At 43.4% G+C, this 27,950-nt stretch overlaps 1 pseudogene; it reads left to right on the top strand.

Annotated features, from left to right (window-relative positions):
• On the top strand, positions 1–27,900 carry LOC136544065 (UDP-glycosyltransferase 90A1-like; annotated as a pseudogene).
• The last annotated feature ends 50 nt before the right edge of the window (positions 27,901–27,950 follow it).

The following is a 27,950-nucleotide window of genomic DNA, read 5'->3' on the forward strand; positions in this document are numbered from 1 at the left end:
ATGGCGTGCGGCACCTACTGCCCTACTGGCCAGGTGGACTGTTTCCGTCTGGCGTGCAGGCACAGCTATCTCGGATGCAGGGGACGAACAGTGATTGGAGGGTGCCGCACGCCAGACTCAATTGCGGCACCGTCGCATACAATTTTCTTCAGGTTAGGTGATCAAATGCCGATAATCAGGAATAGATTATAAAGGATTAGTTATGGAGAGGACGAGGGGAGTGTCTAGGGTGCCGTCGGGTATTTCTGAGGGGGCTGACACTCGAGTGTTGAAGGCCAGCCGGACACACGATTGCGATAAAAAAAAAAGAGAATCGAGTGTTTCTAATCCCACCAACACTCGATTGCCATGACCATTATGTACTGATTAAATGAACAAAAAATAACCATATAATACAAAAAAAATTAAACAAATAAAACAAAAAAATTAGCCAGATTATTTCTACCAAAGCTAAATTGAATAATTTCAAAAGGTAACCAAATAAAACATATAGAAAATCAGAAAAAGCGAAAAAATTTAGATAACTGTTCGAGTAATTCTGACTATTTCCATTTACGAATAATCAATTTACACCAAGTGAACACAGAACTTATACCCAACAAAAACAATAAAATATGATCCAATAATTGAACCTAAATGCGTAGGTGCGCGAGGTGATGTGATGGGTCAGCACGCAACCTTGCTACATAAACAACACTACCCTTTATCCCTAAAAGAAGAGTAGTTCTCTCTTTCTAAAAAGTCAACAACTTTTAACTTTAACTAAATATATTTAATAAAATATTAATATTTATATTACATAATTAGTACTATTAGATAGATTGTTGAGTATATTTTCATAATAAACTTATTTGAAAATATAAATGTTGCATGCATTATCTATAAACCTAATCAAAATTAAAAAAAAAGTTTGATCAGCATGATTCTCGTAGCAATTCTTTTTTAGGACGGAGGGAGTATACCTGGTTAGGAGTACTGATCAGACATGTACCAGCACTAGTACCTACTAGCTAGGTAGGAGTGCTGATCTGATCGCAACCTAACGACGGTGGAAATCAGGTACTCGGGGGGGGGGGGGGGTTGGGTGTTGTTAGTGGGCTCTATGTTGCCCTGAGCAAATTTAACCGAGAATCGAGAACCGAACCGAAAGAATTGGAACCGAAAATTTTGGTTCCTTATTCGGTTCCTGATATTGAGGAACCGAAATAACTGAAGAAAATTCGTTTCCTACTCTCGGTTAACCGAATTAACGAAAGAACCGAATTACATGAATTATACTTTATTTACTTGTATTTTGTAGGATTATGTTTGGTTTATGTGTAGTGTTTTATATTTGAACTTGTGTTACTATATTGCTATTGTTTTCTTATATATTATTATTATTAAAAATGAATATAGTGTTGCATAAATTTGCCTTAGAACAAGTATATTTATTATTGTCTTGAGGTTTTCTGAAAAATTTCGGTTAGTTCGGTTAGAACCGGAACCGAACCGAAATGCTTGGTTCCTAAAAATTTTTGGAACCGATCGGTTCCTGTTTTCTAGGAACCGAATTTCATCAATAACCGGGGGAACCGAATCAAAACCAAACCGAGAACCGAACGCCCACCCTGAGCTCTATGACCGCTTGTGCGCTCATCGCGTCCGTGGAGAATGGAGCGCGGCGAGAACGAAAATCACTCGAGGGACGGATAGATTTACTGTAATTAATTACTACTGCTGTGCACTTGTGAACCTCGTGGAGTAATAATCACTCGAGGGACGAATATATTGCAAGGCGAATGATCTGTTGCTGTCTAGGAGTAGCAAGCTCGGGGACGCTCACAAAGCCACCCAACCCAGCCTAAGCCCAACAAGCAGGCCAAGAGAAGCAACAACGACGGACCAAGGCTACATCTCCTGTGTCTTGCCAAGCCCACCATGGGCCTCACATCGCCATCTTCCCGCTCATGGCGAAAGGCCACACGATGCCGCTGTTGGACCTCGCCTGCCTCCTGCACGGGCGGGGGCTCACCGCCGTCACCTTCGTCACAACCGCGGGCAACGCCGCCTTTGTCCGCGCCGCGCTGAGGCGAGGCGGGGTAGGCGCCGGCGACGATGTGGCCGTCCTTGAGCTCGCGTACCCGGCGGGCGGGCACGCGCCTGCGGTCGGGGAGGCCGTCGAGGGCGTCGCGTCGGCATCCTCCTTTGCCGCATTCGCGGAGGCCACGTCGGCGCTGCGGCCGCGGTCCGAGAAGGCGCTCGCGGCGCTGCGCCCGCCCGCGAGCCTCCTCGTCGCCGATGGGTTCCTGTACTGGGCGCACGCATTGGCCACTGCGCTCGGCGTCCCGAGCGTGTCGTTCCTCGTCACGTCCGCGTTCACGCACGTCGTTCGGGAGGCGTGCGCGTGGGACAAGCCGGGAGCCCCTGCCTCGCCGCAGTTCAATGACACAACCACTACCACTGCCACCACGTACTATACGGTGTCGGAGTTCCCTCACCTCCAGTTCTCCCTCCATGACCTCGTGCCGCCACCGCTCACGATGATAGACCTAGAAGCTAAGATGACCGCGGCCGTCGCGGCGAGCCGCGGCCTCATCATCAACACCTTCCATGACCTGGAGGGCCGCTACATAGAGCATTGGAACCAGCACATCAGGCCTAAGGTCTAGGCTATTGGCCCGCTATGGCTTGCCCGGCAATCTTCCTCCTCCTCCTTCTCCGGCGCCGGTAGTGAACAACTCCACGCCAAACCGTCCTGGATGTAGTGGCTGGACGGCATGGAGGCCGCCGGAAAGCCTGTACTGTACATCTCACTGGGGACACTGGTAGCCATCTCACAAGCGCAGCTGAAAGAGGTGGCCGGCGGGCTAGACCGGGCCGGCGTGAACTTCCTATGGGCAGTGCAGCCTGACAATGCCGATCTTGGCTCGGGGTACGAGGAGCGTGTTGTTGGACGAGGCAAGGTGGTGAGAGAATGGGTGGATCAGCGGCAGATCCTCCGGCACCCATGCGTTCGAGGATTTCTAAGCCACTGTGGGTGGAACACTACTACAAAATTGATTTTTAGGGGCGGCTCATAACCATTTGTAGGGGTGGTTTGCCCAGCCACCCCTACGCAAGGGTCTCTAAAAATCATGCATTTGTAGGGGCGGTTTTTAGGCCGCCCCTACAAATCGATTTGTAGGAGCCGCCCCTACAAATTGATTTGTAGGGGCGGCTGTAGTACCAGCCGCCCCTACAAACAGGTATTTATAGGAGCGGTTCAATCTAGAACCGCCCCTACAGTACGTTTTCCCGCAAAAAAATCAAATTTACAATTCAAAATCGCGTTGCCGAATGCCCCGCGACCAACGTTCCGAACCGCGTTCGCGTTGCTGAACGCCCCACGACCAACATTCCAAACCGCGTTTGCGTTGCCGAACGCCCTGCGACCAACGTTCTGAACCGTGTTCGCGTTGCCGAACGCCCCGCGACCGTGACTACAAGCACAAGAGTATTCTATAAACTACAATTACAAGTCCAATTCACAAGAATATATACAATCCATCATTAAATATACAAATTCCATACACATTGTTATCAACGTCCTAGAGCTAGCCTTTCAGTCTCACGAAGGTGTTGGTACTAAAGATTTGTGCCTAACTCAGACTCTCGGTCATGGTAGGCGCCTCTGGCGTGTACAATCTGGTCCAATATGAAGTTGCAAAGATCGCCGATGAGCTCTAAGAGTTGGTCATCCTTGTATGGGTCTCTTTTCAATCCTTTCTCTTCTCTCCACTACAAGAGAACAAGTTTCGGTTTAGTATTTCATACCATGTACGAAGTTTTTATACTACGGGTGAAGAGGTTCAAACTTACCCTTAAGGGGTGTCTCCTATAGGCACCGGTGTTACTCATCATAGAACATATATAATATCCGCAATGTACACTCCCAGGCTTCTGCTTGGGGCACTGTGTGTGTTGCATATGAAAATGTTAAGTAATGCTTTTGACAGCCATGTAACGGAGTACTGAAGAAGTAAGTTACACTTACCGCACATAGTGTTTTTATAGCCAGCTTTTCCTTCCTTGCTGGATCATGCCTTCCATGGTGATTAGTGACATAGAACCTAAATGCCCTATTCGAATTATTTTAGCAAATACAACTTGTTAGTATCCAAAAGTGAACGTTACAAGTATGTATACAAACATGTAAGCTAATGAGGATTGTCGATATGTATATGTCTTGAGAATCGATATGAAGTCTTTGTATGTCACTGTGTCCTTATCTAATGAATCAAAGACCCATGCCATGCTCCTCCCGACATCGATGGCTATACAAATCCAGTGGTTGCTGCATGGATTTAATCATAGAACTAGATAAGCTCTTTTGCATCGAATAAAATATATCAAACAAAGCTTTAAGTATAGAGTTGAACTTACTCGAAGTTGTATGGTAGCCATATAGTAGAGTGTTGCTGGAGATTTTTGAAAGCCAGTGCAATGTATGCCGCAACCTTAAGGGACTCTTCCCTTAGTTTCGCCATACGGATGTGCTCTTTCTCCCGAAGAGTCTTTGCAGCAGCTAGCTCTTTGGCATCCAGTGTCCACCGTTTAGGGTAATTAAAATTTGTTTGGGCTATAGCTTGAGGGTCTATATACCCAGCTTTCACACTTGGCATTTGTTTGACAATGTGCACTTGTATTCTACAAATCACGGCATGGGTTAGTTACAATAAAATTCAAAGATTACATTCATATCATATCGGGAGGACAAGGACTTACAGGCACCATGTGCGAATTAGATTCATCTCCATTTCTCCCAGGTGAAAGCATGTTTGCATGTCATTGAAGTCAAAGACAATTTTCCCGGCTGGGCTTCCAAATGTACCGGTGGGGAAGCATGCTTGTATGATATATATGCTCGTTGGGAGAACACACAAGTACCAATCATGGAACCTTCTCATTCCAAGTGGTAGGCTGGATGTCTCAGTTTGGTAGGAAGGGCTTGCCTCTTTCATATGTTTTCGGGCAATCCTTTGACCATTTGATGGCATCAACATTTAGATATTGATTTGCAATTTGGTAGAGTTTGCTAGTGATGGCCTCCTCAGAACCTCGTGATGGGACTTTTTTAACTTGGTTCTCATGCTTGAACTGGTCATGGGAATACCACTTAGACACCGATGAGACGTCTTTGATCAGAACATAAACTGGCCTTATGGTGATTGGATGCTTCTTTCGAAGTTCCCATTCATGCACGTCCTCATCTTCTTGTGCTGCAGCTTCTTCAGGAGGCACTCGTTGTTCATGTATCGACTGTGCTTGTTGAGAAGACTGTGGTATCTCATGATGCACTTGCTCGGTATGAGCTAGAGAAGGTTGTGGCATCTCATTAGGCACATGCTCGCTAGGAGGCGGGGAAGAATGTGGCATCTCAGGAATGTGGGGGTCATGAGATGGTGAAAATATCTCCCCGACCTCAACAACTCGCTCCAAATTTGGGAGAGGGGGAGCCGGCGAAGAAGCAGTCAATATAATGTCCCATTTGTGCCAGAGGATGAACTACCCCATAATGTCTCCGAGTAACACCAGCCCCTCGAGAGTTGCGTAGTCTATCCTCCACTGCATGAACTCGGGCTTCACTGTATGCACCTCGACCCTAGTGTAGTCCGATGATATCTTATTATTGTGGTGTAAGCCACCGGGAGGATGTGCCACACCTGTTGCCACCTCCATCACAGTGTTCTGCCAGCCGCTGAGAAACACCAAGGTGCAACGAGTTGGTTCCTGTATGCTATCGACTGGGGTTGTGGCTACAGTGGAACCTTGGCTGCTAGGAACTTTCAGAGGGCTGCCAACTAATGCCAGTTCTCCTAGCGGTGTCACTAATATATGTGGCTCCGTAGATAGTCCTTGCTCCTTCAGCGCCTTTGCAACTAGAGCCTTCACTTGGAGCTCAAGACTAGCCTCCCGGTCTCGGCCATGTTTCTTGTACATGTGCCTGTCCTCTTCGAATCCTTGCTTCTAGGTCATCCTTTTCCCTAGCCCCCTGGTGCGGCCTATGTGCTCCTTGTTTCCCAAGCCAAGGCTAAGCTCATCCCTCTCTCTGGAAGGATTGAATGAGCCATTCTCCTTGTCTTCAGCATATTTTAGTATCCTTAATACCGCCTCTTGGGTCTCCGGCTTATCAAACTTAAGATTATTACCGGATGATTCTGTACTCCTCGCATATATCTAGTTTCTTGAGCGTACCTTCAAATTCGTCACATCGATATTCCCAGCAGCTGCGGCCTCTTCATCCGTCTTCCTAAACTGTTCTTCCTTGGCATAGTAGCCACTGGGGCCTAGATGATGGTGGTGTTTGTTCCTCTTCGCCAGCTTGGTGTTATGGACACTGAGCTCCAATGCCTCTGGTGAAGTCTTCTGAGCCACGAGCTCCTCCCATTGAGTAGGAGTTATTTTGCCAAACTCGTTGAAGGGAGTTAACCCCTTTTGGATATACTTCATGTTGAGCTCTGACCCACAATGTCGGAATGACTCTCCCATCATCCTAATAGCATTTTTTTACCAATTCATGCTTACCCTCCGAAAATCTAAAATTGAGCTTCAGCTGCCTATCCCATAGTCCATTCTTTTTATTCTCTGGTACCTCTTTCTAGTTAGGGATTGCTGGGTTCAATTTATCTCTTACTAGGGCCCCGATCGCATTATAGAATCGTTCTCTTAATTCTTTTGGCTCAAGGATCTCCCCTGCTGGCCCAACCTCCGTTATCACATAGCATGCCTTATCTGGATATAGATTTCCTTTTCTATCCCCTCGTTTCCTCTTAGGCTTGGTAGTCGAGGTTATGTCTTGAGGTTGTGGAGCAGAGGCATCGTGATCCGTCTCTGTGGCTGTTGCCTCTACTCTCCTTTCCTCTACTTCGTCTTGTCCAGCGAGATGTCACGGATGTCGATGTCGTCTTTTTTGAGTTTCAGGAGGGACCTATATATACGATAGGTCAAAGTGTTAGCAGAGGTAACATAGCCAAAGCATTAGCAAAATTTACAAGCTAAGGCTTTTTCCCTACCTCCTCGTTCGGGTCAAAATCCTTGTCCAAATCTTCCTCCGTTGGCCTCCTTCTGGCTTCACATGGGAAAGGATCCTCGGGACTTTCGTATCCCTCTTCTGAGTCATCATCATCATCATTCTCTTCTTCTTCGCCTTCAGCAGCCTCTCCTTTGGGGCCTTCCTCCTTGTCACACTACTCCTGAGTAAGCATCACTTCTAGATCATTTTCTACCTCGTTATCGAACTATTTCTGAGTAAGCTGGTCCTCTAGTGCTTGCTCCTCAAGGGTTGGTTGCTCATCATGCTCGGGGCATCGAACTGCACTGTCTGGTGTCCGTGACATTATTTCGTGCTTTGTTCTAATACATGCAAGAAAGTGTGCTTTAGGTACGTAAGAAGGTATAAGAAATAAAAAAGGTCTATAAAACAAAGTAGTCCTATAAAACAACAATATGTCAAAAAACGAGAAGTAGCAGTAGTAGAGGCCTCAGAAACATATCAATCATCATCTGATCTTGAACTTGGAGCATCAAGGCATCATAACAGAGAAGAGAGGAGAAGGTAATGTAGGGGTGACTTCTAATGATGCTAAGTTCCTCACAAGTTCTTGATCATTAGCTCATATTCCATATAATGTATGGACTTGGACAATTTCATCATCGGCAAAACAAATGAGAGGAGAGGAGGGGGGAGATTCGGCAAAAAAAGCAACAACTACTTAACAAACATAGTGCAGCAGCTGATGGCAAAAGACAGGACAACAAGTCCTGGGCGAGTCCTAGGAGATTTGGCAAAAAAAGCGACAGCAGCCAATAGTTAGTAGCTAGAAGTAGCAAGTAGTAGTAGTAAGTAGAAAGTAGTAGAGTAGAGTAAGTATAGCAGTAGAGTGGTAGTAGTAGAGTAAGAGCAGCAGCCACTTAGGAGTAGCAAGTAGTAAGAGGAGTAGTAGGAGTAGTAAGAGGAGTAGTAAGAGGAGGAGGAGTAGGAGTAGTAAGAGAGGTGAGGAGAATAGATAAGAGAGGTGAGTAGAAGGGAGAAGAGAGAAGAGAAATATAGTAATAGTAGAAACTAATCAAATATTATTTCATCATATATAGAAGGCTAGGAGGTTGGAGCTGAAAGAAAGCTTCTTTAGATGTACTATATTATACCACATATAGTGTATGAAGAAGTATGATTGATTATATCAGAAAAGAACAAGGAAATAGTCTGTGGCCACACTTTGTGCTTTCCTTTGTTCCAGGATGTCTTCTCTTCCCCCAAGAGAATGGAAGGAGATGACACAAAGCAAAAGGTGATATCTACTAGGCACAGGCAGGCCTGCTGAGCCTACACTATCTGCCCCCTAATTTTGACCGCCTTTCATTTGAGTTTGGCGACTGTGTTGTTCAGTCTAGTTTGAACATCTTGCAACTGCATCCACTCACTAAACTAGGAGACACTGAATTGTGGTTCAGGAACTGAATTATCTAGTCAAAATTGTGGAGCTGGACTTTGTAGTTTTTATGGAGGAAGTAGGAAAAAACTTTCCTTGTGGTTCATATATAAACCAAGTTCAAGAGATCAAAGCTGAGCTAGATCAGTTGGTTGTGATGAAAATTTTGAATATGGGCCTCCGTGCATCTCACAACTACTGATCTGATCAAAACTATAGTGGGTACTTTGAACTTTGAGCAGCCTACTATATACTTATATATGAACCCGGTTGGAGTTGGAACAACAATGGTTGTGAACAGGGGGGAAAGGTCATGCTAGCTCTCCATATGTGTATGCATATGCCCTTTAAACTTAAAAGGCTGGCGATCACAAGCCCACAGGCATAGCATTTTAGCAGCAAGTGCATATATACATATATTAACAAAAAGAGAGAGGGAAAAAGAAAGGGCCTGGAGAGGGCTCAGGCTCATGCATGCATGCACGGTGTGTGGCTTTAATTTGCCGAAAGAGAAAGAGATAGAGGTGGATGATGCTGATGCCTTCTTCTTGCTTCTCGCTGCTCTTTGGCATCATCCTTTTGTTCCCTCTTTCCTTTGAATTCCTTGGTGGTGCTCAATCAGAGGAGGTAGAGCTGCCTTGCCTAGGAGGACTGAGGACTGGAGGAGGAGAAGGCTATAGCAGCATCTCTGCTTTCTTCTTCTTTGAACATCATATCCGATTAAAGAAGAAAGCAAAGCAAAAAGTGGGGTCAAGTATATATATTACTAAATACTTGATAAATATTAATGATTTTGTATCTACAATATTATATGGATGAGAATGAGATAGACAGAGTGGTAATATATATACCAAAGTACTAAATTGGAGTATGTATACTGGTGTATAGTATAGTACTTGCGCGTAGTGTATATACACAAGGTAGCAGTATGTATATACACAAGGTAGCAGTATGTATACAGTAATTGCCATGCATTCTTCAAAGGTTAATAAACAATTATTCTTTTTTTTCCTCTTTTGATGGGCATAGTGCTGACTATAAATCATTTATCTGAACCTCAACTGATTCAAGTCAACTCAATTTTCAATTTACATCTTAAATCATATATGCAGTGTCTACTTTTTTTTGCTCAACTGATTCAAGTCAACTCAGTTTTGCTCACTAACCATTCATCCTACTGGAGGCATTCTTGTATGCACGCAATAGAGAAGAGGGAGAGAAAGGGTGAGGAAAATGAGCACCTGGCGGGAGTCGCACGTCAGATTGGGCAGATGTGATCTGGGCGGGGAGTTCATCACTGGTGGGCTCAGCTCCTCCAGCAGATCAAGATGTGGCGGGGACTAGTGGAGGCTAGAGACGAGGTGCCGGCGATGCGCACAGGTTGAAGACGGCCGTCAACCACCGATGCGTCGTCGGCGTGCGGGGGCGGGACGCCGGGGGCCGGGCGTGGGGCGTCGGGAGCGGGGCGTCGGGAGCCTGCGTCGTTGGCGCACGGGTGAAAGGTCCTTGTGTGGTTTTGGTAATTGAGTGACAATCCTAGGTGGACTAATTATGTTTATGTGAGATACACAGGTGATTAGTCCACAAGTACATGTGTGTGAGCAACATATGCCGTGAAGGTGAAAATGGTTTTGAGATGTTACATAGCTCACACATGTGATGATGAAGGAGCTTATTGCACATGAGACATGACATTGAGTCATGTGATCAAGGTGAAGAATATCAAGGCAAGACTTGGCTTGATGGACCGGTTGCAAGCGTGAAGGGCAAGTCGGAGGCTTTAGAGCGATGGACCGCGTGGCGGTGAAGCTTGAGCAAGACTTGACGCCGATGAACGAAGGCAACGGTGAAAAGCAAGTGAAGTCAAGATCGATGAACCAAAATGATCACATGATGATATGAAGTGGATCATATCATTGTTGATCATGTTGGTGCATGTGTTGCATCGACATTGGAGGAGATGGAATGGAATGCGCAAGGCAAAGGTATAACCTAGGGCATTTCATTTCATCGGTCATAGGTGTGTAGAGAAGTTGATGACTGAGTTTAGGATACATGGCCGTACTATCAAGAGGGGCAAACTTGTTTGCATATCGGTCATCTAGTGCCACTCGAGTGATCAAACTTTGCATCGTCGCTAGGTTTGAGTGGCGTGGCAAGTTGAGTGGCTAATTCTTTGGAAAATGATTGTGAAAATGCTAACACACATACACATGGTGGTGCACACTTGGTGGTGTTAGCACATTTGCAAAGGAGAAGAAGTTAGAGTTGTTGTAAATCAACTTAGAGAAGAGAAAAAGGTTTTTCGGTGTACTCCGAACTATAGGATGGTCTTTGGATTGGAATACTGCTTTGATCCATTGTGATTTGGATCAAGTATTCATGTGGGATGTGTAGCCCTTTGAGTAAGCTTTCCAAAATGTCCAGGATCATCGAAATCGGAGTTCGGAGCTAAGAGTTATAGCCGTTTTAGCGCTGAAAGGTCTGTGATCGGACGCTGGCACAAAAAATGACCGGACGCTGGGTTCCAGCATCCGGTCAGCACCTGCGCATCCGGTCTCAGTGTCCGGTCAGTGTTTTTAGCGTGTCTAGAAGCAACCGGACGCTGGGAGAGTCCGGTCAGTGATGACCGGACGCGTCCGGTGATGAGGACATGACACCATCGGATACGACCATTGTTTATAAGGTGAGATCGTTCCTACATTTGCATAGTGATTTTTGGTACAATTCACTTGGTTCCACATGTACATGTCGTTATTTGAATGTAGGTACAAATATATCTCAACGTGCAAGTTCATCAAAGTTGAATTTTCGGTTCATCGGCAGCTCGACAGTGCTTTATTGGGAAGGCCATAACTCAGCCATCTGGAGTGCGATCGAGGTCAATGAGCACTTGATGGAAAGCTTGTTTGATAACATTTCAAATAGATCTGGTCTCATCTCAATATCATATCAGCAAGGCCTCCAAACCATCAAGATATTTTGTTGCTGTTTCTGCTGGGAGCTACACTGTCATTATGGGCTTGTTATTCATCCTTGGAACCCTGGCCCAAGTGGGAGCACACCCCAAAGACTTGGAGAACCCACCAAGAAAGCCCTTGGATGTCCTCCTCCTTGGCCACCACCTTAGGAGGCCAGCAAGGACGTCCAAGCCAAGCCGGAGGCCCAGTCCAACTTGAGTTCGAGTCCATCTCGGGCTCCAGAACCAGCGTGTAGTAAAACGGACGTCCAGATCGCATACAAACTCCGTTTTTGATAATCCACATATGGATGGAAAGATAATTTTATAAGAAAACCAATGGATATGGTCCCACATCAAAATTCCATCAGAATCAATGGGAATCTTCAAAACAAATTGACATTCAGAATCTATCACGGCGCTGCATCGTCGTCTTTTGGGCCGTTGGGCCTTGTAACGTGTTGTGATACCTTTAGGACATGAAGAGGGATCCTTGGACGTCCCTTAGGCTATATAATCAGTAGCCACCACCTACTTTAGGTTTTGGGTTTTGCTTAGATTATTCTGTCAAGAACAATTTCACCGTTCATCAGTTTGTGAGACCCCAACTCGTGAGATTAATCATTCATCTGCAATTTGGTTGCTTTCTTTCTTGTTCTTGCTTGTGTTCTTCATTGCGTAGGCAGGGATTAGCCTTCTTAGCAAGGTCAATCTAGTTCGTGACTTGGTTGATAACCAGAGGAGCTGTGGTGCTAAGATTGTAGGGTTCGATCTTTTGATCTGAAGCTGGATCGGTGTGTCATTCTCCGCCACAACGATAGTTACCATCACCTGACGGAAGATCGGGATCCCCGTCTCCATTATCCGGTCACTGAAAAACATCACTGGAACCTCTCTGTAAGTGACCGGACGCTGGGTTTCAGCGTCTGGTCGTTATGACCTGCGCGTCCGATCAGTACGCGCTTTGCCCAGTAAAGGGGTAACGGCTAGTTTAGCCCTTGGGGCTATAAAAGGAGTGTGTGGCCGGCCTTGGGCTGGTTGCTTAGCACCCTCACACCTATGTGGCTTGTGTAGGAGTGCTTGGATGCCCTCTAACTCACTTGTGCTTGCAAGAGTGCGAATCGATTACGAGTGAGTGTGATTCTAGTGCGTTGCATTGTGAGATTGCATCGAGTGGCACTAGGTGATCGAGTTGCAAGCCGGTGGTGCTTCTTACCCTTAGAGGTTGCCACCTCCTAGATAGCTTGATGGTGGTCTCCATCAAAGCCCGCAAGAAGCTTGTGCGGTGCTCCGGAGAAGAGCTTTATGAGGGGCATTGTGCTCGCCCCGCAGGAGCCGCGAAGAGCAACTCTAGTTGAGCGTGTCATTGAGCTACCCTCACTTTGGGGTAGGTTCTTGCGGTACCCGACGTGCGGGCTTGGTGGGTGATGCCAATTAGCCACCGAACCACCAAGTGAGTGGTCGACACAACGGGGACGTGGCGTGTTGGCAAGCACGTGAACCTTAGGAGAAAATCATTGTGTCAACCTAGTTCTTCCCGTTGGTTTGCAATCCCCTTACACAAGCTTATGATTACTTTTATAAACATTGTGCTTGTGTAGTTGCTCTTGTAATTAGTTGGCTTGTGTAGCTCACTAGTTACCTTCTTACTTGTGTAGCATAGAAGTAGCTCCCTTGTGTGGCTAATTTGGTTTGTGTAACCTTGTTAGTCACTTTGCTTAGTTTGTGTAGCTAAGTATTTGTGCTCTCTAATTTGGCATTGGTTGCCTTGTTATTGAGCATTGCTAGTGAGCTTAGTTGGCTTTGTGCTTTTGCTTACTAGCATATGTAGGAGCTCCCTCATTGCTTGAAATACTAGTGGCATAGGTTTGTGTGACCTTGCTCCTATAATTGGTTAGGTGAGCTCTAGTTAGCCCGACACCTTTGTTGCTTAATTAGTATCTTTGAAAGGTGCTAGAGAACATAGATAGAGGGGTGTAGTCTTGGCTAGACCGATAGTCTTAATTCCACACTTGTTTCGGTTAGCCAACGCAATTAATTTTAGAAAAGACTATTCACCCCCCTCTAGTCCGCCATCTCGACCCTACAAGTGGTATCAGAGCCCGGTCTCTCATTTGTGGTCTTCACTGACCTGAGAGGATGGCGGCTTATGGGCTAGATGTTGACTGTCCACACATTTTTTATGGCACACACTTTACACGATGGAAAAATTGATGATATGCAATTTTAAGTTTATTTGCCCTCAAATGTGGTGGATGGTAGATGTAGGCTTTTCTCATGTATTGGATGAAGATAATCTAACTCAAGCACAAGAGAAATGCCTAGATCTCGACATCCAAGCTACTAACATCATGTATAGATCCTTGCATGATAACATCTTTGGAGAGATCATTGACATGAAGACCGCCCATGAGATTTGGAGTTATCTCAATGAAAAGTATGGGACGGTCTCCGATGATGATGATGAGCCCAAGAAGGAGGTGCATGAGTGTGTCGAGCATGATCACAATGTGGCGATTGAGAAAGATTGCTCCACCTCATGGTCAAGTGATGATGATAATGATCATATCACAAGATCACTTGACAAGATTGATGATGATGCCACAAGTGATGCCAATGATGATTCTACTCCATGCACACTTGATGGTGACAATGATGGATCATGCTCGGGGTATGAGAGTGATGTTTCTTCAAGCTCTCCAACTACATCACATTGCTTCATGTCACAAGGTGACAATAAGGTATCTAATGCAAATGTGATTGATCTTGATTCATATGAGGAGCTTCTAGATAGATATGGTTGCATGATCAAAGTTTTAGAAAAAGAGATGGCTAAAACCGAGAAATTGAAAAATGAAAACTCTTTTCTAAAGAACACATGTGAACAACAAAAGCATCTACTTTATGTTACTACTTGTTCACATGAGGAGATAAAATTGGCTCATGAGGAACTTAGTGTTGCTCATGATAACTTGGTACAAGACCATGCTTTTCTCACTATGGAGATTTCTAATGGAAATACTAAAACTAGTGAGAGCTCATCACATGGGTCAATTGATCAATCACATATTGTTGCTAACCCTTGTGATGTAGGCAAGAAGCATGTATCCACCTCTTGTGATGATTTATTAGAAATGCCATGTTCTTCACAAATAGATGCTTGTCCTACTTCTATGTCTTATGAGACTAACTTTTTGAAGGAGAACAATGAGCTCAAAAATGAAGTGAAGAAAATGAGCAACAAGTTAGAGAGGTGCTACAACTCAAAAGTCATCTTTGAGCACATGTTGAAGACTCAAAGAAACTATGGTGACAAGTGTGGCCTTGGCTTCAAGAAGAAGATGACAAAGGGCAAAAAAAGAGAGAAAGAAAGATGAAGAAGCTACAACAAAGAAAGCTCTCTCATACCATGTGCTATCGGTGTCATGAAGTGGGACACCTTACAAATGGTTGCCCTAACATTGAGAAGCTCAAAAAGATAAAAGAAGAAGAGAGGCTCAAGCATGTGAAGTGCTTCAAGTGCTGCACTTGGAGTCACCTTACCTCAATGTGCCCAACCAAGCAATTGGTGAAGCAACTAGAAGAGCCTCAACCAAAGCCACATGTTGAGCAAGAGAAGACACCCCAAGAGCAAATCAAGATCAACCATGAAGATGGTGATTTGATGATAAAGAAGAAGAAAACTAGAAGGGGTGGAAAAGCAAGAGAAAGAGCATTGCGTCCAAGGATGAATCAAGATGCAAAGCAAATGAGCAAGAACAAAGAAGAGAAAATGGAGAAGATTGCTCACATGAGATGCTATAGTTGGGACATATTGAGCCACCTAGCTTCAGGTTGTCCAAACAAGCTTGAGAAGAAGGCTCAAGCAAACAAGGAGAAGCAAGGCAATGAGAAGCACAACATAAGCAAGGAAGAAAAGGCTCAAGCAAAGAGAAAGTGCTACTCATGCCGGGAAAGGGGACACATAGCACATTCATGTCCCCTAGGTAACACTCCTAAGCCTATTTCAATTGATGATGATTCTATGCTTAGGAAGGATGGCAATGGTACCTCATTGGTTGCAATTGCAAAACATCCCGCTATTCATACTAAGGCTATGCCTAAGTATGTTGCTCCTAACTTGAGAGGACCCAAAGTTGTTTGGGTACCATCAAAAAGTGGATGATTGTTTGTAGGTACCATCGGTATTGGAGACTTTATTCAATTGATTTTATATTGATCATCATATGTTGAGTCAAGATATGAAGCCTAGTGCACATCCAAACCCCAATGCTAAGTAAAAATTAAGTGAAGTCCAAGTGCTATCAACATACAAGTGTCACATTTAAGTTGTTGGTGATTCATTAGATATATTTGATGACTTGCAAATAATTGAGTTGAAGCTTGCTAGTTGGATGATCATGAGCTAACCAAGGTATATATCTTGTTGATCATTTCATTTGGGTGTATGTGAGTTGATTGAATTAGATAAATATGTAATGTTGCTTGCTATGAGATGATTGAATGGATAATTGATTAGTAGTCAAGTTTGGATTGATTTGTGTTGGATAAATTCATGAGATGACTTTTAGTAAGTGGTTTGAATGGATATATGTCTTATGGAAGTATTCAAACAAGTTAGTTTCAAGTTTGATTCATATTTGATGAAGTATAGCTCAATTGTTGAAATACGTCCTATAATTGAGAATCTGAGCTAGCTGTGATCTTAGCCATGTTTGAGTAATCAACACTTATTGGATTGGCATAAAAATTGGTGTACATGCTCTAGACTTATGGTATAAGATGCTGTACAATTTTTATGAGTATTGGATAAGAAATGCTTCGGTTTTGGAGTGGTTCTTGTCAGCTATAGTGCAGCAGTTTTCAGCATGTAGCAGTGGTGAAGGAATTGAGATCTGGTAGCACTCTAGAATTCAAATGAAGCTCAAATTTTTATATCTGCTAGATAACTAAGTGAAGCACATCTCCACCAAATTTAGTGGTATTTAGACTTATACTTTGGGAGATATGCTTATTTCTTTGAAGGGTATAGAATCTGCCAGAAAAATAACAAATGTTGGGTTGATCTAGAGTCACTTTGATTGAAAGGTCCTCAAGTTGGAAACATGTTGATAAGTAATTGAGGCACCTAAGTTTGGTTTTGAGATGATCTAGAAGCATGACAAGAAAAGAGTACAAGGCCATTTGATTGTGGAGTGTACTTTGCACACCTTTAGTACTCAAGATGAAGATCAAGATCAAACTCAAGTTGAAGATGAAATTTAAGTTCTAGATATGAATGGAGATCATTTGGTAGAAAGAAAAGGACTTAAAGAAGAAATCAAGGTTACTCATCAAGTTAAGTCCATCACTTGAATCAATAAATCAAGTCATTTCAAGTGAGTATCAAGGATGGTTTTTGGAGAGAGGTCACTTCTCCCTAGTGTAGGAGCTTGCCGCCTATGTGTAGGTGAACCAAGTGTGGTACTTGGAATGCTAACATAGAAGTGGTGATCCGAGGAACATTTGAGATGCTTAGTTGAAGCAATCAAAAGGGTTGATCAAGAAAAGCAAGCAACACCCAAAAGAGAGCTAGTCATAATATTTCAAGTGATATTCTCACGTTGATGCTCTCATGCAAGCATTGATTAAAAGATGAAGCAAGCCAACCACAACAAGAAAGTGCACTTGATCATAAGTGGTATTCATTTCATATGGGTGAAGAATGGAATTCAACATGGTATCTATTGGTCTTCACCAAGCGTATAATTGGACTTCACATTGCTATTGGAGTAATGAATTAGAATCTATGTGACTATCCTCTACTCCAACATAGCAAAGGTATCATTGTAATGTGCATGATCATTTTATCTCTTACTAGTATGCGGTTAATGCATATAGTACATGCTCCATAGGATCATGCATAACAAATGAAATGTTTAAATTCATAACCTACCACTATTGCTTGAATTATTACTTGATCTAGTGGTTAGTATATGAATTTGTTCATGAGCTAGTGAACCCAATTACTTAACTTAATTTGGATTGCTAACAAGTGACAAGTACAACATTGGCAAGATAACCCTTGCAAGAGGTGTGAAGAAGCTTTTCATTGGTTCAAACCGGACTTGTAAGCTTAGGCAAATCAATTTAGTTCAAGTTAACCATAGAAGCTCATGGTAGTGATAAGAGTACAAGCATAAGACAACAATGCAAATAGATATCTAGTTTATTTGTTTCAAATGGTATCTAGACTCAAGTATTTCATCAAGAATTCATAAGTGATGTCTAGATCAACTCACAAGTAATATCCTATAAGTGGTACTCATGAAGATAGAAAATATTCAAGAAATGGTTTTTATTGATAAATCCAACAAGTGGTTCCATACTAGAAAATTCTTTCAAGTGATATCATATCTACACATGGTATCAATCATGCAAGACGATGGTTCCACAAGTGATCCTCAACTTTAAGTGATCATCAAATGAAGAATGCATCCTTCACCTACAAGAGCTCAAGTGTATCAAATGAATGACCCATGCTATCACATAGGAGGAGGTGTCCCACAAATTGATCTCAAGATCAAAAATCTTATGTGTGGTATCTTAAAAAGCCCTACACAAGATACAAGTGGTACAAGTTACAAGTGGTATCTACAAGTGGTGTCATTCCAACAATCAAGTGATGTCCATAAAAAATGCAAGATTCAAGCCTCAACCATCTACCCCAAACGTATACCTTTGCATCAATGAGAAGCTCACCTTTTATGGGAATTGATGACAAAGGGGAGAGATTGTACAAAGATATGAAAGCTTTGAGATTGAGATTATACAAGGAGGAGAGATAAGATATAAAAGCTCAAAGAAGTAGAGGTTGGACACGGACATGGACAAAGAGGGAGCAACATTAAAGAAAAGAGATGGATCAAAATTCTTGGACAAGAGAAGCACACAAGTAGGGGGAGCAAGCTCATGAACTTTGATTGATTGCATTTGATATGTGTATATTCATGTGCTTGCTTGCATTGCATAAGCTTTCAAATTCAATATGCATGCTTGTGTGGTGTATGCTAGTTGTAGAACTTGAATGATGATTTGATAACTAGCATGCATAGGATGATAGCTAGACACTTGGTATGCTTTTCAAGTAATGCTAGTACCTTGCTTTTAATGTTAATCTCACAAGGTATCTAGTGCTTTTATTTCCAAGTGATATCTAGCTAACCATGGTGCCAAGGATGAACTTAAAGGTGAAACTCCAATTGGTACACGCTTCAAAGGTTTATTCTATACACCTTAGCATCATTTAGTAGTAATTACTCTCCCACAATTTTAATCTATGCATATGTGCGAGCTTCAAATCAAATACTCTAGCACATATGTAGAGGGAGCTAATACTACCATTTTGGGTTTGTGGTACTTGTCCAAAATTATTTACACATGGTAAAATTGCTTGGGCAAGCAACATGAATCCAAAAGAGCTTAATTTCCATATCTTTGTAGAGTTGTCATCAATTACCAAAAAAAAGGGGAGACTGAAAGGTCCTTGTGTAGTTTTGGTAATTGAGTGACAATCCTAGGTGGACTAATTGTGTTTATGTGAGATACACAGGTGATTAGTCCACAAGTACATGTGTGTGAGCAACATATGCCGTGAAGGTGAAAATAGTTTGGAGATGTTGCAAAGCTCACACATGTGATGATGAAGGAGCTTATTGCACATGAGACATGACATTGAGTCATGTGATCAAGGTGGAGAAGATCAAGACAAGTGATGCAAGCGTGAAGGGCAAGTCGAAGGCTTTGGAGCGATGGACCGCATGGCGGTAAAGCTTGAGCAAGACTTGACGCCGATGAACGAAGGCAACGGTGAAAAGCAAGTAAAGTCAAGATCGATGAACCAATATGATCACATGATGATATGAAGTGGATCATATCATTGTTGATCATGTTGGTGCATATGTTGCATCGACATTGGAGGAGATGGAATGGAATGTGCAAGGCAAAGGTATAACCTAGGGCATTTTATTTCACCGGTCATAGGTGTGTAGAGAATTTGATGACCGGGTTTAGGATAGATGGTCGTACTATCAAGAGGGGCAAACTTGTTTGCATATCGGTCATCCAGTGCCACTCGAGTGATCAAACTTTGCATTGTCACTAGGATTGAGTGGCGTGGCAAGTTGAGTGGCTAATTCTTTGGAAAATGATTGTGAAAATGCTAACACACATACACATGGTGGTGCACACTTGGTGGTGTTGGCACATTTGCAAAGAAGAAGTTAGAGTTGTTGTAAATCAACTTAGAGAAGAGAAAATGGTTTTTCGGTGAACTCTGAACTATAGGATGGTCCTTGTATTGGAATACTACTTTGATCCATTGTGATTTGGATCAAGTATTCATGTGGGATGTGTAGCCCTTTGAGTAAGCTTTCCAAAATGTCCAAGATCATCGAAATCGGAGTTTGGAGCTAAGAGTTATAGCCGTTTTAGCGCTGAAAGGTCTCTGACCGGACGCTGGCGCGAAAAACGACCGGACGCTAGGTTTCAGCGTCCGGTCAGCACCTGCGCATCCGGTCCCAGCGTCCGGTTAGTGTTTTTAGCATGTCCAGAAGCGACCGGACGCTGGGAGAGTCCGATCAGTGATGACCGGACGCGTCCGGTCGCTGAAAAACGTCGCTGGAACCTCTCTGTAAGTGATCGGACGCTGGGTTTCAGCGTCCGATCGTTATGACCTGTGCATCCGGTCAGTACGAGCTTTGCCCAGTGAAGGGGTAACGGCTAGTTTAGCCCTTGGGACTATAAAAGGAGTGTGTGGCCGGCCTTGGGCTGGTTGCTTAGCACCCTCATGCCTATGTGGCTTGTGTAGGCGTGCTTGGATGCCCTCTAACTCACTTGTGCTTGCAAGAGTGCGAATCGATTGCGAGTAAGTGTGATTCTAGTGCATTGCATTGTGAGATTGCATCGAGTGGCACTAGGTGATCGAGTTGCAAGCTGGTGGTGCTTGTTACTCTTGGAGGTTGCCACCTCCTAGACAGCTTGGTGGTGGTCTCCGTTGAAGCCCGCAAGAAGCTTGTGCGGTGCTCTGGAGAAGTGCTTTGTGAGGGGCATTGTGCTCGCCCCACGGGAGCCACGAAGAGCAACTCTAGTTGAGCGTGTCATTGAGCTACCCTCACTTCGGGGTAGGTTCTTGCGGTGCCCGACGTGCGGGCTTGGCGGATGATGCCAATTAGCCGCCGAATCACCAAGTGAGCGGTCGACACAATGGGGACGTGGCGTGTTGGCAAGCACGTGAACCTCGGGAGAAAATCATCGTGTCAACCTAGTTCTTCCTGTTGGTTTGCAATCCCCTTACACAAGCTTGTGATTACTTTTATATACATTGTGCTTGTGTAGTTGCTCTTGTAATTAGTTGGCTTGTGTAGCTCACTAGTTACCTTCTTGCTTGTGTAGCATAGAAGTAGCTCCCTTGCGTGGCTAATTTGGTTTGTGTAACCTTGTTAGTCACTTTTCTTAGTTTGTGTAGCTAAGTATTTGCGCTCTCTAATTTAGCATTAGTTGCCTTGTTATTGAGCATTGCTAGTGAGCTTAGTTGGCTTTGTACTTTTGCTTACTAGCATGTGTAGGAGCTCCCTCATTGCTTGAAATACTAGTGGCATAGGTTTGTGTGACCTTGCTCCTAGAATTGGTTAAGTGAGCTCTAGTTAGCCCGGCACCTTTATTGCTTAATTAGTATCTTTGGAAGGTGCTAGAGAACATAGATAGAGGGGTGTAGTCCTGGCTAGACCGATAGTCTTAATTCCGCACTTGTTTTGGTTAGCTGACGCAATTAATTTTAGAAAGGACTATTCACCCCCCCTCTAGTCCGCCATCTCGACCCTGCAGTGGGGGCAGAGGCGGGCGCTGGGGACCGAGTGCGGGACCGTTGGAGGCTAAAGGCTCCTCGCTCGCCGACGACGTCGCCGCTCCTCTGGAAACCCTAGGGCGGATGCGTGGGAGGGGGCGAGGGGGCACGGGTGCAAGGAGGTGGCGTGGAGATAGGGCGTGCGGGTACGGGGAAGGGGCACATGACGGCGTCGGCTGGGAAGGGGCGCAGGCCGACATCGGAGGAGAAGAGAGCGCCCAAATGTAGACAACACCCGTGCGCCCTTGGTTTTATAGACGGGATAATTTGTAGGGGCGGTTCCTGATCCAGCCGCCCCTACAAATGCATTTATAGGGGCGGTTCCAGATCCAGCCGCCTCTACAAATACATTTGTAGGGGCAGTTCCTGATCCAACCGCCCCTAGAAATATATTTTTATTTTTTTAAATTGTTAATTCTGTATTATAAAAACAATTATGTATATATAAAACAATTGTGACCAAAATAAAAGTAATATAAAAACAATTGTGTATATGCACAAATATAACATTTTGTATTATTCTATATATGAAGAAATATATATATAAACAATTGTACTCAAAACAATATAGAAAACAAAAAAAAACAAAAATTAAAAATTTGAATTTTAAAACTTCGACTACAATTTTATGACATTAAATGAAATAAAATGAAAATATTGTAAACATAAAAGTTGTATAACTCATCAATATGTACAACTTTTATTTTGGTCATCTTGTCATGTGACTTTGTTTGAACGATTCAAATTTTGAAATTCAAACAATTTCAACTTGAAACAATATTTTGAAAGAGTAAATGATTTCAAATGAAAAACTCATGAATACCAAAGTTGTAGAACTCATCAATATGTACAACTTTTATTTTGATCATATTTTCATTTGACCAAATTTGTACAGTTGAAATTTTGAATTTTAATAATTGGTAACTTCAAACAAGATTTTAAAACCTTAAATGATTTCAACCATAAAAGTTGTGAACATAAAAGTTATTGAACTCATCACTATCTATAACTTTTATTTTGGTCACTTCTTCATGTGACAAAGTATTAGTAAACATTGTTCATAAATTCACATATGACTCATAATTTCCTGAACTATACGAGAAACATGTTGATTTGTGAACAATGTTTATTATCACTTTGTCAGATGAAGAAATGACCAAAATAAAAGTTGTAGATCTTGATGAGTTATACAACTTTGGTATTAGTAGTAATAGAGTGGATGTTCAAATAGAGTCATCTGGATGTTTTAGTAGTAATAGAGTGGATGTTCAAATAGAGTCATCTGGATGTTGTAAAGGGTAGTCTCACACACATGCATAAATGTAGTCTCACACACATACAAAAATATGTAGTCTTACACACGTACATAAATATATAGTCTCACACGCATCCATAAATGAAGTCTTACAAACACACATTTACATAAACACTCCACATTCAACAACTAGCTAGCCCGCTATAACGACTTTCCCCTTGACACCTTTTTGTTCCCATGGCAATATGTCTTTGGAGAGGTTCTTTTCCACAACACTGATCTTCTTAGGAAAGTCTGTGAATAGCAGCATCTCATCGTAGTTATTGTAAGCTTCAACATCGTCCACGCCATCAACTCCAATAATGTGCTATTTCCCGGAGGCAACTACGTGCTTTGTCTTCTTCGGGGAGAGGTTACTTTGTGGGTCAGACATATAGAAAACTTGTGCAACACGTGAAGCGAGCACCCAAGGGTCATCTTGGTAGCCTAGATTCTCAAGGTCCAGGACTCTTAATCTGATCTCGTTCAGTTAGTGTTGTTTGATCCAACGGCATCGAAATAGGGCCACCGTTATATCATTTCCATAGTCAAGTTCCCATATCTCTTGAATGATACCAAAGTATTGGATCTTTTGCCCCAATCCATCGAGAGCCTGTATTCGAACGCCGCTGTTTTAGTTCATATATTTACTATCATTTGCGTGGGTATAGTACGTATACCCATTGATGTCATAAGCATTCTAAGATGTCACTTGTCTCGATAGCCCCTCCGCTAACCTACTGATGGTGATAGAGTCTATGGTTTCTTCAGGCGGTATGTTTTGGTCCTTCAACCATGAAGTTAATCATTGCTTGTGTTGTTTTATGACCCAATCATCCGAACAGTTATTTCTCTCCGCCATAATGATAGCCAAGTGTTCATCAATGTACGGTTGCATCAGTTGTGTACTCTGCAAGACACTGTAATACACCCGACTCACCTCTTTGTAATCATGGTTGATGAACACTTTTCTACCACTGGTGCCCTTCCCAGCCAGCCTACCCTTGTGATGAGAATCGGGTTTACCAATCCCTTTATGTACTTTTAGGTACTCTTGACAACACTCAACGACTTCTTCAATACTGTAACCCTCTATCATGGAGCCCTCTGGGTATGCTCAATTATGCACGTATCGACTTAGAACCAACATGAACCGCTCGTAGGACCACATTTCATGCAAGTAGCAAGGGCCCATCGCCTGTATCTGATGAACCATGTGAATCATGAGATGTGGCATTATATAAAAAAAGCAGGAGGTAAACACATCTCCAGTTGATTTTGTGTCTTCACCATAAATTCATGTAGGTCACTCAGCTCTTGCTTGTCAATCGTCTTCTATGAGATCTTCGAAAAGAAGTAGCACATGCGGGTGATGGCCATTTTCAAGAACTCTGGCTTTATAGCCCTGATTGCAATAGGTAGAAACACTGTCAGCATCACATGGCAATCGTGAGCCTTGCAGTGTGTTATTGACAAGTCCTTCATCGACACTAGCTTCTTCACATTTGCTGAAAACCCAGTCGGGACTTTGATCCCCCTTAGGAAAGTGCATATAGCTCTCTTCTCATCTTGTGTTAGGTTGAAGCACGCCGCGGGCAGAGTGTATTTTTTATTAGCCTCAGGTACCGGGTGAAGCTGTGGCATCACGTTTAGCTGCACCATGTCTATCTATGCTTTTAGACCATCCTTTGACTTGCCTGTGTCCATCAAGGTAGCAATGAGACTCTCAAAGACATTCTTCTACACGTGCATATCATCAATGGCATGAGGGACCTCCAAGTCTAGCCAATAAGGCAAATACTGAAAGAAGATCGATTGTTTCTTGAAAGGTACGTCTTTGATAGGAGGTGTGCTTCTATCTCTATTCGTCCCATCTTGATTCTTCTTTCCATAGACAACGCGCATGTTTTTCACCATTCTGTACACGTGTTCTCTGTTATGACGTCTCTCCGAAGAGGGTTCAATCTCCGGAGCGTTATCATAAAATGTAAAGAACAATTTGCTACGGTACTTATGACTTGTCTTTAAGAAGCGTTGGTTCCTTAGGTAAACTATCTTCTTGGATGCATCCAGGTACACCCAAGTAGTACCATCGAAGCAAACCAAGCATCCCATCTTTCCTTTGATCTATCCAGACAAAGCAAATAGCACGGGGTAATCATTGGTAGTAACAAATATTATTGCTCTACATATGAAGTCCTCCTTTCAAAATGCATCGTACATCTACTCCCCATGCCTCCATAGCCTCTCCATTTCTTGCATCAAAGGCTTGAGGAACACGTCTATATCAATGCCTGGTTGTTTAGGGCCAGAAATAAGAATAGTGAGGAGAAGGTACTTTCTCTTCTAACACAACCATGTTGGGATGTTGTACATGGTCAAGATCACTGGCAATGTGTTGTGGTCGCTCATCCTCTCATTGAAGGGATTCATTCCATCGGTGCTCAAGCCAAACCGTATATTCCTTGGGTCATCGCTGAATTCTTTGTGCTTCTCATCAAACCTTTGCCACCGACTACAATTAGCCGGGTGTGCAATCTTATCATCATCCACCTTGCGCTCATCATCCCACCATGTCATGAGTGCGTCTTCTTTAGGGTTTAGGAAGATACGTCTCAAGCGGTCGGTCACTGGTAGGTACCACATTACCAAGGTAGGAATTCTTCTCTGCTTTGCATCGTTGCCTAATGGAGTGTCCTCTAGGAGCTAAGATTCTTGTACCACCTTTTTTGTACCCTTCTTATTCCTCTTTTTTCCCGTGGAGGCTTCGTCCCCACCGTAGAGGTCATTATTCTTGTACCGGCTGGCCCCACACCGGGGACATTTATCCAGTGACTTGAACGTTTCGCCATGAAATAGTATACAGTGGTTGGGGCATGCATGGATTTTTTCAACCCCCATTGTCAATGGACTTATGACCTTCTTCGCTTGGTATGTGTTGGCGGAAACTGAGTTTGGTTGTGGCAGCACCCATGACAGGAGATGCAATAGATCATTGAAACTACAGTTTGACCAGCCGTACTTAGCCTTCAGGATGAGCAGCTCAAGCACAAAACATAGCAATGTCCAATGTGTCGGACAACCCTTTTCAACACCATACACAGTCTCCTTCGATGCTTTTGTCACCCTTTCCAAATTTTCTAGACCTTTCGGGCTATTTAGTAAAATCTCTGGTCTAAGGGCTCGAATCATATCCTCCAAATCATCTTCATCCCCGACACGTGCTCCACCATCATTATTAGCACCACCTTCGTCGTTACCATCCCAACCACCAGCATCACCACCTTGTTCATTGCCAAACTCGAAATCCATTCGTGCATCAAGCTCTACTGAATATTGGGATAGGGATTCTATAGTTTCGTCGTCGTATTCCTCCTCATCCTCGTCGTTAACAATAACCGTTTCACCATGATGAATCCACACTATGTAGTCCTCAACAAATCCTCGTATAATCAAATGTGATATGATGATAGTCACATCTGTCCATGCCATACGGTTCTTGCAATCTTTACAGGAACAAATAATTGTATCCTTATTCTCTTTCAATGCCGTTGCATGTTTCTTTGCGGCTTCAATAAATTTATCCACCTCTTCACGGAAACCTACTTTGAACCTTAACGAACCATACATCCAAGAGTTCCTGTACTCCATCTTTTACAACAACAACAAAACAAACATTAAATGACTACTTTTTCATATATATAAAAATGAATCAAATTAATAATTACTTGAGAATAATTGTATATACTTCAGATATATGAATATAAATCTAATATAATTACATGAAGCATACAAACACACCATGGTAGAGGAAAATTAATTAATGGCCCATTTATCTATAATTAATTAAAATACATATTTATTGATTACAATAAACAATTTTAAAGACAACAATTAGCAACAATTATACTTTACCCAATATCTTTCATACAAACCTTAGTCCAAATTTACAAAAACGAAATTAATAAAACAACCAAACCCTAGATCTAGATCTACATGCACATGAAACATGCATAAAACTAACTAATTATTCACTAAAATCAAGAAACATGGACCAAATAAGGGTATGATCTTGTTCCCCTCCCTAATTTACCATAGTACATTTGAAACTTGGGTCTAATTTGCTTCATAAGTAGCTCAAGCACCATAGAAGAGAGAGAAACACAAAACTTTAATTACTCACTAACCAACCGTTAAAACTACAAAAAAGTGTGGAATAACATTTTCTTACCTTCTACAACCTCTCCATCAAAGGATTTGAGACCAAAACATTCTTCCTAGTAAAATAATTTTTGGGAGGTGCCCAAGACCTCTCCACCTTTCTTTCACGGGTTAGAGTGAGTGACCCGAGGAGGAAGAAGGTGCTGCAGCTGTTTTATATGTGGGTCATTTGTAGGGGCGGCTAGTGATTGAGCCGCCCCTACAAATCGGAGCTATTTATACGGGGGCTATTTGTAGGGGCGGCTGATGATTGAGCCGCCCCTACAAATCGGAGCTATTTATACGGGGGCCATTTGTAGGGGCGGCTCAATCACCAGCCGCCCCTACAAATAGAAACGCTGGGGGCGGCTGGTGAGTGAGCCGCCCCTACAAATCAGACCTATTTGTAGGGGCAGCTCGTATCACCAACCGCCCTTGCTGTTCTATTTGTAGGGGCGGCTGGTGTCTGGGCACCCGAGCACGGAACTGTAGGGGCGGCTCCATCACCAGCCGTTCCTACAAAAAATTCGACCCGTTGCTAAAAATCATTTTTTACGTAGTGGAACTCAGTGCTGGAGAGCAGGCACGGAGCCAACGGTGGGGCTAGGGGGGCTCCAGCCCCCCCCCCCCCCACTCCTACCGCTCGTGAGCAAGCAAAGCCCCGTAGAGCCGTCGTCTGAAATTTCAGCTGTGGATATACAGGTAGGAGGAGCTAAGATTTGTTGAACCTCTTTTCTTGCTAATTGCTGTTGTTTAGCCTCTCCTAAATTTTTTTCCTAGCTTCGTCCCTGCTGGAGAGTGTCGCCGCTGGTGCCCCTTTGGTAGCGTGGCCGTGCGAGTTTGAACAGCCTATCAACGCAAAGTTTGTCGTCGATGAGGTGCGGATCGGTGTTAGGGTACATGTCAGCGATGGAGCGATTGGAGGTTTTGTTAAGAGCGAGGAGATCACGAGGGCGGTCAAGGAGCTGATGTTTGGGGAGGCGGGAACGGCGATGGCACTGAGAGTGACAGAGATAGCAGCACAGGCTCAGCTAGCTGTGTCCGATGGTGGGTCGTCATGGAAGGAGGTTGAGGAGATAATTAGTGAGCTGTGTGTGGTAGATAATGCATGACCGGAAAAGGTTGTGTGTTGGATATTTGCTTTGCTACTTTGGTTCTGAAACT

This window comes from Miscanthus floridulus, chromosome 3 (assembly GCF_019320115.1).
Source record: "Miscanthus floridulus cultivar M001 chromosome 3, ASM1932011v1, whole genome shotgun sequence".
In the NCBI taxonomy this organism is placed as follows: domain Eukaryota; kingdom Viridiplantae; phylum Streptophyta; class Magnoliopsida; order Poales; family Poaceae; genus Miscanthus; species Miscanthus floridulus.